This window comes from Phyllostomus hastatus, unplaced genomic scaffold, assembly GCF_019186645.2.
Source record: "Phyllostomus hastatus isolate PE091 unplaced genomic scaffold, TTU_PhHast_1.1 phas_scaffold_1674, whole genome shotgun sequence".
Classification (NCBI taxonomy): domain Eukaryota; kingdom Metazoa; phylum Chordata; class Mammalia; order Chiroptera; family Phyllostomidae; genus Phyllostomus; species Phyllostomus hastatus.
Genome location: NW_025334011.1, coordinates 6,627,008 through 6,639,278, shown reverse-complemented (window position 1 = coordinate 6,639,278; position 12,271 = coordinate 6,627,008). Strand labels below are relative to the sequence as shown.

At 39.2% G+C, this 12,271-nt stretch overlaps 1 protein-coding gene across 2 annotated transcripts in view; it reads right to left on the bottom strand.

Annotated features, from left to right (window-relative positions):
• The window catches only part of BMP2K (BMP2 inducible kinase), a 118,847-nt gene that overhangs the window by 3,512 nt on the left and 103,064 nt on the right, over positions 1-12,271 (bottom strand). The gene's annotated exons all lie outside the window — the stretch shown is intronic.

Genomic DNA, 12,271 nt, shown 5'->3' with positions numbered 1-12,271 from the left:
AAAATAAGACCATTCAGATAACTGCCCCTGCAAGTTTCTTTTATTTACCAAGCAACCTTTTGCTTGTATTTCAACTGTATTATAAAGTTTTCCCAGAGAGCAACAAGCATGAATAGCTTGTCTGCTTAACTATGTGTTTCACTGTGATTTTCTTAACTGGCATTCCATTTTTGTTTTTTTGTAAACGGGTACCTTATGAGTCGAGTTAGCATGACACCTATCCCCACAGCCTGACCACAGCTAAGGACCAGGTACTGAACTGAAACTCTGCTGGGGAGATCTGCCTTCTCTAGATGACACATCTCCCTATAACTATCATTTCTATACTACCAGACATTACTTTAAAAACATATGCTATGATACCCTTAAAAAAAATCTCAGCTATCACGATGGTCACCCTATCACTGGTGATAAAGTTGCATCACAAATAGAGTGTTTACACTTTCACTTTGGTATACACTAAAGATACATGTATTCCTTTACATGAAAATGTGCTGCCCTCCCAATATATTGGTGTAGTGAACTGATTTCCCAGAGGTAGGGATCAAACTGAATTGACTCAACTGCATATCCATCCCCCGTTTTTCCTCCTGTGACTAAGATCACATACTTTCAAAACCATTAGCTAGGGTTGGAAGTATAGTCTGTCGTCGGGAAAACTGCTTAGCTTACAATGGATTACCACTTTCCCGCTACTACCATGGCGCTCCCTGTGGCATATGACACCTCAAGTGACTTCCTTTTCTCTGGAAGTCAGCTCTGTGGTCGTCCCTCCTCTCTTGCCCATTCTTTCTTAGTCGTATTTGTAGACTCCTCTTTCACCAGCATCTCCTTCAACGCGTGTGTTCCCCAGGGTTCTATCCTTGGTTGTCCTCCCTCAGCATGCCTTCCCTGGGTCTTAACTAATGGATGTTAATGGTCACATACACCAGAATGACTGGATCTCTAACACTTACCATGAACAATTATCTATCTTACTTATTCATCTAATACTTATCATTAATATGTATCCTACCATTACTTCAAACTCAATAATTTCAAAATAAATCATCCTTCCTCTTAAAATGGGCTCCTCACCAGTTCTTCTCAATTCTTACAGAAAAGCACTTCCTTCTACCTTGTTCTATAAAACAGCAAAAAGTCATTTATGCTGAAAGTCATTTTCCCTCTTCCTACCAAATAGTGTTTTTAAAATCTCTTGAATCTGTTCCCTTCTGTCCTTCTGCCAGTTGTTTATTTCATTCCCTCCTCATCTATCATCCTGCCGCTCTCTAGCACTAAAACTTCCCACCTGCCTCCAGTCCCATGCCACTCAAACTGCTCCTCTGCCCTGCCACCAGTGTGACTTCCGAAACACTAATCATGTGGCTACTACTTAAAACCTGTTAGTGGCTCTCTAACGTCCCACCCTTAGCCCACACAGGGTGCCCTTCTCTGGATCTGTCCTACCCCATCTTTGGCCTTGGACCCTGATGTCTCCCGTGGGTTTTCTTCATTACAGCCACACCTGAACTCTCCCTACTTGGGAACTGAGCACATTTGGAGAAAGTGGATTTTGTTTGTTGTTTTTTAGCCATCTAGCTATCCAACCTCTTAAAGTTTGCTATCAGAAGCTGAGGAGCCTAAGAGATTTGGGTGTCTGGGGGCACTCTGCTGTTTTAACATCCTTCTACCATTTAATACGATACCTCAGCAGGAATATCCTAGCATTTGCACGCCCACCTGACTTGCCTAGTAGAACTGGCTGTATTTCAGGACCCAGCCTTGTCACAGCCTTTTGGAGGCACCCCTTGAAAAACACCTGTATTTGGTGCTCCTGATGAATCTAGTGCAAGCCTTAATTATAGCACCTACTGAACTGTATTACAATTATTTGTTTAGTTGCTTGGTTTCCTACTTAATTATGAGCTCTTAGACATAGGCATATTTATCACTTACCTCATGTACCATTCACTTCTACCCTAGTACTGTGCTGAATCAGTATTTATTGAATGAAACAATTAGTGACTACTCTGGACTCACAGCTATGGACACATACACAGTCAATATATTCACAGTACAATAAAGAAAGTTATTTAGAAAAATAAACCCTTTACATTTGGAGATGTTTTCAGCTCAGAATTCAGTTAGTTACATTTTTTGATTCAGCAAAAACATACGATCCTTTATTACATGCTATATACACTGATCGTACATCCGTGTATACTCCGGGAGTTTACAGTCAGGTGCAGAGACAGCACAAGGACGCAGACTATGACTGGTGCTCTGAAAGAACAGCAGGGGCGCGAGTCTGGGGCGGGGAAGGCATCGGCCTACTCTGGACAGTCAGCAAAGGCTCCCCGTGGGAACGACTGAAAAGTGACCAGGACAGGCAGAAAGCTGCTCCAACTAAAAGCTCCAGCATGTGTGAAGGGCAATTTAAGAAAGAGGTTGGCATGGGCGAGGGGCTGAGAGCACAGTAAGTGAGCACAGGGAACACTGTACAACACGAGGCAGGAGCAGAGGGGAAAGGACCAAACCAGGAAGGTCCCTTTACGGCCATGACAAAGAGTTCGGACTTTGTTCTAAATTGTAGAGTGGGAAGCCATTACAGGCTTTATTTAAAATGAGTATCATGATCAGACTGATATTTCAAAAGATATCTAAGGAGAGGGTGCAGAGCGGGGAGATCAGGGAAGAGGAAATTGGTCATTCACTAGAGAGTAGGGCGGCTGCAGGGTCGGAAGAAGTGGAAGAAGTATAAGAGGCTGAAGAGGAAAACTCTGGATGGATGGTAGTGCTATTAACAGAAAAGAGTGAGTAAATAAGTTGAGAGTGGAGAACATCATCAAGCATTGGTTTTGGACACACAGCTTGCAGTATCTGTGAGATAGCAAAGTGTGAGCTGATATCTGAGGCTTGAGCACGATGGTTGGTTTTTAGCTGGAGAAAACAGGTGTGGGGGTCACTGCCATGCAGGGGATATGTAGTGAGTCACAGGTCCGAAGAAAATCACCTAGGAAGAGAGAAGAGGAAAAGGGAAGGGAATCCTAATGTTTGAGACCTCAGATGACAAACATTTACAAGTCAGCAAAGGAACCTGCAAGATGAACTGAAAAGTGCCAGAGAAGAGGACTAAAAGCAGGTGCTTGCAATGTTACAGAGGGTAAGGAAGTGTCTCCAGGAGAAGAAGCAGACAGCTGAGCTGGGGGGATGCAAAGAGCTCCAATGAACTGAGGACGGAACACGGCCATGGGCTCTGGCCAGCTCTGCAGTCAGTTGGCAATCCTGATGTGAGCAGAGGGCAGGAAGCCTAGTGGGGCTGTGTGAAGGCGAGAGAAGACATGGAGAGTTCCATCATATTGTGCTTAAACCCAAATATAATCTTCATTCATTATTCACCTGCCCAGGGAAGAAACCAGGGGAGAGCCATTGGCTGTTCCTTGACATATTTATAATGGCTTATCTTAAATCCTAACAGATTAAACCCAAATCAAATGCAGATTCTCCATTGGACTTCCCCATACAGCATATTTCTGACACAAGAAATAAAGATTACTTTTAGATTAGCCATGGAATTTATTTTCATGAATTTTTATTCAAAAGCAAAAGATTTAATGGCAAAGACACGCAATCATCCCTCACGCTGGGCAATCTCCTCTATGGTGCATTACAACATATTAGCTCCTCAAGCTACCGACCCATGCACAGAGAACCACAATGTGCACCCCTCATGCCTGCTCAGGCACGCCTTCAGGAACATTCCAATGTTTCCCAGAGTGTGCCCTGCAGAACACTGCAGCCATAACGAGAACCAAACCGCTCCACGGTCTCAGGTAGCAGAGTGTATAAAATGCTGCACTACATGATGTGCCACCGCCCCTGCTCACCTAGAAGATGCGCATGTATCAAAGGTGCTGGCAAGCCATACAGAAAAGAATCTGTTTAATGTTATGAAGCCCAAACTTCCCAAATCTGCTTCACTACACTTCTATTTACATGAAACAGCGATTAACCTTCATAAACAATTTTTCCAAAAGCATTTTGGGAAAATGCTGCCCTACAACTTCTCTGGGAAAATTTCCATTTCTAGGGCACAGAGTTTTGTTTCTAAAGATCTTCTGGAACGTTTAACATAGGACAAAAATCCTCCAATTGACCTTCTTTTTTTGTTATTCTTATATTCCAACCCCAGTCTTCTAAATCAACTTTCCTTTACCCAGCTGGCCAACACGGCTTTCCAATCACAGCTGTCACCTACCTCTCACCCTGTCTGCCCTCCGTCAGCATCTCAAGGCTGCATTCATAGAGATACGCATTTCTTGGTTGTGAAGTGCCATACAGAACTATATTTTAATTATCAGTGTGGATATAAATTTGTGGAGTTTTTTTCATTTTTAGTGCATCTTTACAGATAGCAGTAAGAGTCCATTATTATTCTGATCAAAACATGACAGAACATTGTATATACAACGTTCAACTACCTATAGAACCTCCAGGTGGTTTCTAGTCTTTTCAGCACTTTAAATAGAGCCATGACCATGCACTTTTTCCTGGAGGGAGAAAAATAATAAAATTCCCCCTTTTAAATATCAATTTTACTTTATCGATTTACTTTCCCCCCCTTATGCATAATATACAGCTAATAAAGTTAAGCCAGTAACAATCTCTGCATAACATCAGAGTTAAATGCTCTCTGTTCCCTCACACATAATGAGGGAGTATGTAATATATACTATCATATTATGAGGGAACAATATAACAGGTTGTACTACATAAGATTCTTGTAAAGAAAGTAGTGCCTGACACTTGATAAGCACTCGATAAAGTTAACTATCATCATTTCCAGGACAAGACCAAACTCAACCATCTCATTCATTATACTCCAGCTGCCCAGCCACTTCTCTGGATTCAACAGCTGAAGGTGAATCTAAACCAGGGGGAAGAGCGGGGAATAGGGAGAGAGGAGGGTGCAATTCTTATGGCTAATTTAAGGGTAGTTTGGGTCACTACTGAAACTAAAGTAATATTGCATGTCAGCTATAATTGAAAAACAATTAATTAAAACACACACACACACAAAGTAGTTCAGGTCCACTTTAGAACTGGCTGGAAATAAGCAGGCAAACAAATATATATCTGCACACCACAAGGGTGTGTTTTGGATCTTGAAAACTTTCTCTCTGATTTTTAAACAGCTAGGGTTGGTGAGCACAGTGTAAGAAATTGAAAAGGACTGCTTTCAAAAAGAACAGGGAAAGACACACGTGACGACCTATGCCATCTTTGCAGGTACCAGTTACATCCTGAAAAATATGGGCAACTAGGGAAATTGTCTGTATAGACAGACTAGTTTCTTTCTTTTGTTGCCTCCCCTTGATGAAATGAAAGCAAGCAATCAAAAATATTTACCCAAATTCCTTTTTTCCCTCCTGTATTCCTACAACCTACCCTGCCATTGTGTGCTTCTCTGTTCCTCCACCTTCATTAGCCAATGAAGCATACTCAGAGCAACTTAGCATGAAGCACCACTGAGCACAATTTACACGAGATCTTCTCGCTCTACAGTGCCTCCTGCTAGGAAACGTTAAGTTCCAGGCTACAAGTTACAACAATCCTCGATACGATTTCACTTTCTGTAGTAACAGCTATCTACTTAATTGTCCTCTCTTCACTGTAAAAGCTATAGAAGAATTGAGAAAAATACAATTATACAAAAAAACTATTTCAACATATTCTAAGGCTTTCAGTCCTATCCCATGGGCACAAAAGACAGTAAAATTGGTATTACAAGTTATAAGGTTGGTTACAAACTATACAATGTACAATACTTTAAAATGTGACTTCATAGCTAAGAGTACCATCAACTTTCATAATCTATTTCTTTGCCTGAATATATTCCTATTAAAAACAAACAAACAAACAAAAAACCTCAGGTATTCCTACCATTTGCTCCTGGTGCCAGATTGCTTCTTCCAAGTTGTTATGATTTACTCTAAAATTTAAATCAGGATTATTTCACTGCTTAAGTTAATTTCCCAAAAGTATTACCTAAATACTGCCTTTAATTCAATATATCCTAAATCCTAATAATCCCTAAATTTACTGAGATTTGAATTATTAACATAAAAATGGCTGTTTTTCAAGTAAGTGGAAGGGGACTTACCACATATGGAATGAGCACTAGGAACTTGTACTTAGAGCATAAACAAATTCTCTGGAATGTGCTCAGGACCATACTTCAGTTACACCTTTTCTCTACTGATTTGGTAAAACATTGTAAAATGTCATATATTAACCAATTCTTATTTTTTACTGTAAGCAGGGCTTCCTTACACTAAAATACAGTAGAATGATACTCTAATGGCTTCCAGTCAGTAGAATCTTTATTTCTATTTTGTGCCTTGAAACTACAAATTGTAAAAATTTCCGGTTTTTGAGTAATCTTCATCTTTTGAAGTTGGGTCTGATTGCTGGAAACAGCCAAAATCCAATCAGAGCCAAATCCTGCAAGTAAGGTGAGTGCCTAAAATGGATAATGCAGATTTAGGTAAATTATTAAGAACAGCAATGATAGGTGATGAAGCCTTGAATTCTCTTGTGTGGCATATCAACTGTTTCTCGGGGAAATTCCAAGTATCGGAAAAAAGTTTGAATAGAAGTCATTAAAGTAATTGTCAAAAGAACTAGTACTTATTCTCATTGCTTTCTGGCTTAATATACCTCATATATAGAATTTCAAGACAGCTGTTCAAAGCTAACTAAAGTACTGTGTCAATTATTCAGCACTGTCAGTAAAGTAACAGGCATTACTAAATAGGTAAAACACTGTATTAATCATTTGGTAACAGTCTGTACAAAATATATACAGCATACTTCCCCTCCTTCATCAGCAGAGGAGACAAAATGAAAGGTTCTTCAATCACCTGTTCTCACATGCAATTGCGTGTTACTAGTTCAGCATCTGCCTCAGAGAACTGGAGCCAAGATTCAAGTGAGGAAACTGCTGAGGTGTACACTGCTGGCACGTTGCAGGTACTCATTGAAGGGCTACATTAGGGTTACTGCTAATATTTATACCATGACTTCACGATGGTTTATGTAGTATCTACTATATACTTCCGTGTGCCCCGAATGGTACCAAGAAATGAATCGAGAGAGAACGGTAACTAATACTGTCAACTGCAGAAATGCAGTTGCCAAGGGCTTTTCACACTCTGTCTCTTAACTCCTTACCACCAGGTTCCCACAACATTGGGGAGAAATGCTCTGTAAGGTTTGCTGTGATCTTTCCTCTTCAATTTTATCAACCACATCTTCAAAACTGTTCCCCTTGCTCTCCACGGCAGACCACTCTCATGACTTCTATCACTGCTCCCAACCAATGCTCATTACTTTGCTTTCTCTTTGCTCTTTCCATTTCTTTCTATTGGTGACCTTAATCCTGTTTCATAACTTCAACTATATTTTCGAAGGAAAAAACAAGAATGGATTTTTAGAGATGTAGTCCAATTTCTTTTTATACATAAATTGAAACTGGGAAAAATGATCTGCCCATGTTGAAGGCCATCCATCAAGGCCAAAGTGACTTCTTTGCTGATGCCACTAGTTTAAGACTCCCATCTGTAAATTCTACAATTAAACTACAAGTAGAGGAGGATTACGACCAGCAAACATTCAATATAGTATATCATCAAAATAGAATAAAGCCCCAGACTTGCCTTCCATTTCTTGGGTATCCCCTTTACAAAGTCATGCCTCAGAAGTTAAAAAACACACACACACACACACACACACACACACACCTAAAAGAATGGGCATTGAATTGTTTCTATTTCAGCAAATAGTGTTTTGTTGAACTGTACAATAAATACCTTGTGTTGATCATTTTATACGGTTACATTCTGGAAATACTATAAGGTCTTTTCAAAAATGAAAGAATTCTCAACTTTACAAAATCCATGGAAAATGAACATCCAAATAACTTCAGTTACTTCATCTATAAAATAAGGAAAATAATGGAACTTACCCTGATAATTCTAAATAATATTATTTACTAAAAGCTCATTAAATATTGGGTGAGAAGAAAAATATAAGACTATCAAAGTGTACTTGATAATGAAGTCATTCTTCAAGGTACTGCATGACATACAAAGTTGAATAAGACAATTACTGCCTTCAAGAAGCTTATCATTGACTTTAACAGTTGTGAAACCCATGTGCTAATTCTGATTCTAGTGATCTGGGAGATGATGCACCAACCTAACCAAATGAAATGAAGAACATCAATCTGCCAAATGAATATTAAGATCATAAATTCATCTATTCCGTGCTTGAGTTTTCATAAAAAAAATTTCTAGATGTTAAAGTTACAGTCTAACATAATCTAAAAGATGATTCCAAACTCAAAAGCTAAAATCTACAGTCAATTTTCACAGATTTTCACATATTATAGCATTCTTTTAAATATTTGATGAAAAGAACCAGATCCTTGCTAATGATCTTCATAAACTGTATCAAAAAATTGAACATGTTTAGAAAATGAAAAAATGTGGCAAGAGGACCATTTTTGCATCATACTATTCATATTACCACTCTTCTAAGCAGGTTTCCATCTTTTAGAGGGCAGTTCATTTAGTTATAAAACAGGTTGTACAATTTTAATGTAAGAAGCTTCCAGTTTCAAGGAAATTTTGTTTTGATGTTCTTTTCTTTGCTATCAGATTATAGAGGATAAATGGCTTGAAACTGCTATTGTAATTACATGCCTTCTGTTGTCTCATCATTTATGACATAAGGGAGGGGCTGAGGCTGTAAGACTTTAAAGCCCATTTGGAATTGGTAGCATACTGCCTGCCATCATTTCCCAGCAATCTATCATGGCAGGCCCAAGGATTAGAGGATTAAGAGAAGGTTTTACCAAAATCTGTACTATTTCTCTGAAGACAGGCTGAGCGTAAGAAGACTATCATACTAGATGTCAACAGTATTTCCTAGCCAGATTAAACATGCTGTAAAACTGACATTTCTAATATGTTAGTCATAACGTTGTAGATTTTTATTTAAAACGGGCCATGTAATGTTTTTACTTGTTTTGCAGTACAGAGTTTAGTTTCAGAGAGAAGCTGGATTCCTACTTATACACTAACCTTAAGCAAGTCCTTGATTCCCTCTGAGGGATCCACTGTATGTACACAATGGAATTCAATAAATGGTAACCATTACAGTTAACACCCTGTAATAGAAAAATTCTTGATCTTTGAGAATTATATACTACAATCTAAAAATGGAAACAATACACTTGATTCATCAAGGCTTATAAAATAATGCAGCACTTAGACTGACAACTTGCAATAGTTTATATTCCAACAGATATTTGTTATACATAGTGGGATCTTCTGCAACTCTAAAACACAATTTAACTTCCTCTTAGATAATGAGGCCCATGAGGTGGGCCTGGGATTCGGGAGAGAGGGGGAAACTTACGAAACCTAATTAAAAATGAAATGCAATGTAAGAAATCAAAAACTTCAGATGCATAATTCATATGGCCTATATGTCATAAAATTCTTCAAATACTATGTTTCAGAAGCTGTGTTTATTAAAATTAGGTAGTCCACACTATAGTATAATTCACAAAGCCACGCACACTATGTTGGTAAACTAACTGTAAAACAACACCTTGGGGAGAAAGAAAGGTGTGGGGATTTCAGGATGGGATAAATACATGCTTTTTAGTATCATTTTATGTGAATACTGGTAGTTAACGCTTTAATGAAAAAAGAAATGGAATTACCTTCAGCCAAGTTGGAGGCGTAGGTAGACACAATGTACCTCCTTGCACAACCGAAAGAAGGACAAAAACAATTTAAAACAAAAAAAAAATAACTATAACTGCCAGAAAATCAAACTGTATAGAAGTCCAACAGCCAAGGAGTTAAAGAAGAAAAATTTATCCAAGCTGGTAGGAGGGGTGGAGGCAGACAGACAGCTGGGGTGGGGAGGACACTGGCAAAGCAGTGGCTGATGGACTGGAGCAGGGAAGGCAGAGGTGAGCAGAGTGGGCAGTCTCACACTTGTGTGCAGATAAACCAGGAGGAACAATTGGGGGTGAGACAGACTGTGTAACCCAGTAATCCAGCGCAGGAAAAAAAAAGCCTCACAACCTCTGGCTTCAACCTATGAAGGTTGCAGACAGGATAAACTCCCAGCCTCACAGGAGAGGTTCATTGGAGAGACCCATGGTGTCCTAGAACGTACACAAACCCACCCACCCGGGAATCAGCACCAAAAGGGCCCAACTGGCTTGTGGGGTAGCAGGGGAGGTGACTGAAAGCCAGCCAAGCATTGAGCAAGCAGCATTGTTCCCTCTCTGACCCCCTCCCCCACATACAGCGTCACAATGCAGTGAAGTGGGTTGCCCTGCCTGGTAAATACCTAAGGCTCTGCTCCTTACTACGTAACAGGCATGCGGAGACAAAGCAATATGGCCCAAATGAAAGAACAGATCAGAACTCCAGAAAAATAACTAAGTGATGAAGAAATAACCAACTTATCAGATCCAGAGTTCAAAACACTGGTAATCAGGATGCTCACAGAAATAGTGGAGTATGGTTGCAAAACAGAGGAAAAAGGGAAGGCTGTGAAAAGTGAAATGGAGAAAATTAGCAGGGAACCAACAGTAAGGGAAGGAAACTGGGACTCAAATCAATGATTTGGGGCAGAAGGAAGAAATAAACATTCAACCAGAACAGAATGAAGAAACAAGAATTCGAAAAAAAATGAGGAAAGGCTCAGGAACCTTTGGGACAACTTTAAATGTTCCAACATCCAAATCATAAGGGTGCCATAGGAGAAGAGGAAGAGCATGCGATTGAAAACTTTTTTGGAAACATAATGAAGGAGAACTTCCCCAACCTGAAGAAAGAAACAGACTTCCAGGAAATCCAGGAAGCTCAGAGAGTCCCAGAAGTTGGACCCAAGGAGGAACACACCAAGGCACATCATAATTACATTACCCAAGATTAAAGATAAGGAAAGAATCTTAAAAGCAGCAAGAGAAAAGGAGACAGTTACCTACAAAGGAATTCCCAGAAGACTATCAACTGACTTCTGAAAAGAAACCTTGCAGGCAAGAAGGGACTAGAAAGAAGTATTCAAATTCATGAAAGGCAAAAACTTACATCCAAGATTACTCTAACCAGCAAAGCTATCATTTAGAATGGAAGAGCAGATAAAGTGCTTCCCAGTCAAGGAAATGTTAAAGGAGTTCATCATCACCAAGCCCTTATTATATGAAATGTTAAAGGGACTTATCTAAGAAATTGAAGAAGATCAAAAACTATGAACAGTAAAATGACAACAAACAACTATCAACAACCAAACCTTAAAAAAAAACAAAACCCTAAGTGAACAACTAAAAACAGAAACAGAATCACAGAAATGGAGATCACATGGGGGAGGGTTATCAGTGTGGAGGGGGTGGGGGGGAGGATGAGGGGAAAATATAGGAAATAAGTAGCATAAATGGTAGGTACAAAATAGACAGGGGGAGGTTAAGAACAGTATGGGAAATGGAGAAGCCAAAGAACTTATATGGTAATGGACATGAACTAAGGGTGGAGGAATGCTGGTGGGAGGGAAGGTGCAAGGCATAGGGGAATAAAGGGGAGAAAAAAGTGGGACAACTGTAATAGCATAATCAATAAAATATATTTTTAAAAAATAAAAATGCCATATTAAAATAGTTGGTGGTGGTGCAAACCTTCATAAACAGGTTCTACACTTTACAAGTTTCACTCAACAGTTGAGAATACTAGCTCATTATTACAAGAACTCTGTACTACCTCTAACTGGATAGCAGCTGCAAACTTATTAACACTAAGATTTTGGAATTTAGTAGTAAGTAGTAAAAATACTACTTGAATAACACTACCAACAACAACAGCCACAAAAGGAACCAACACTGAGAATGTGTATGGTTTGTATAACATTCCTGCGTTTAATCCTTTCAATAAACTCACCAAGTAATTAATATGATCTCCAATTTAATATAAAGAAATGCTCCAAGAAATTAGGCAACACCCAGTATCACAGGGTTAATTTGTGATAGAACTAAGATACATAGTCAGGGCTTTAAATTTTCAAAGTCAATGTTCTTTATGATGTACCATACTACTAATACCAGTTTAGGAATCTGACATAACAGGTAAACATAATTCCATGGTAGTTACAACTTATGGAATAAGGTATTACCTTCACATACAGTGCCACACAGAATCTTGGTATAACT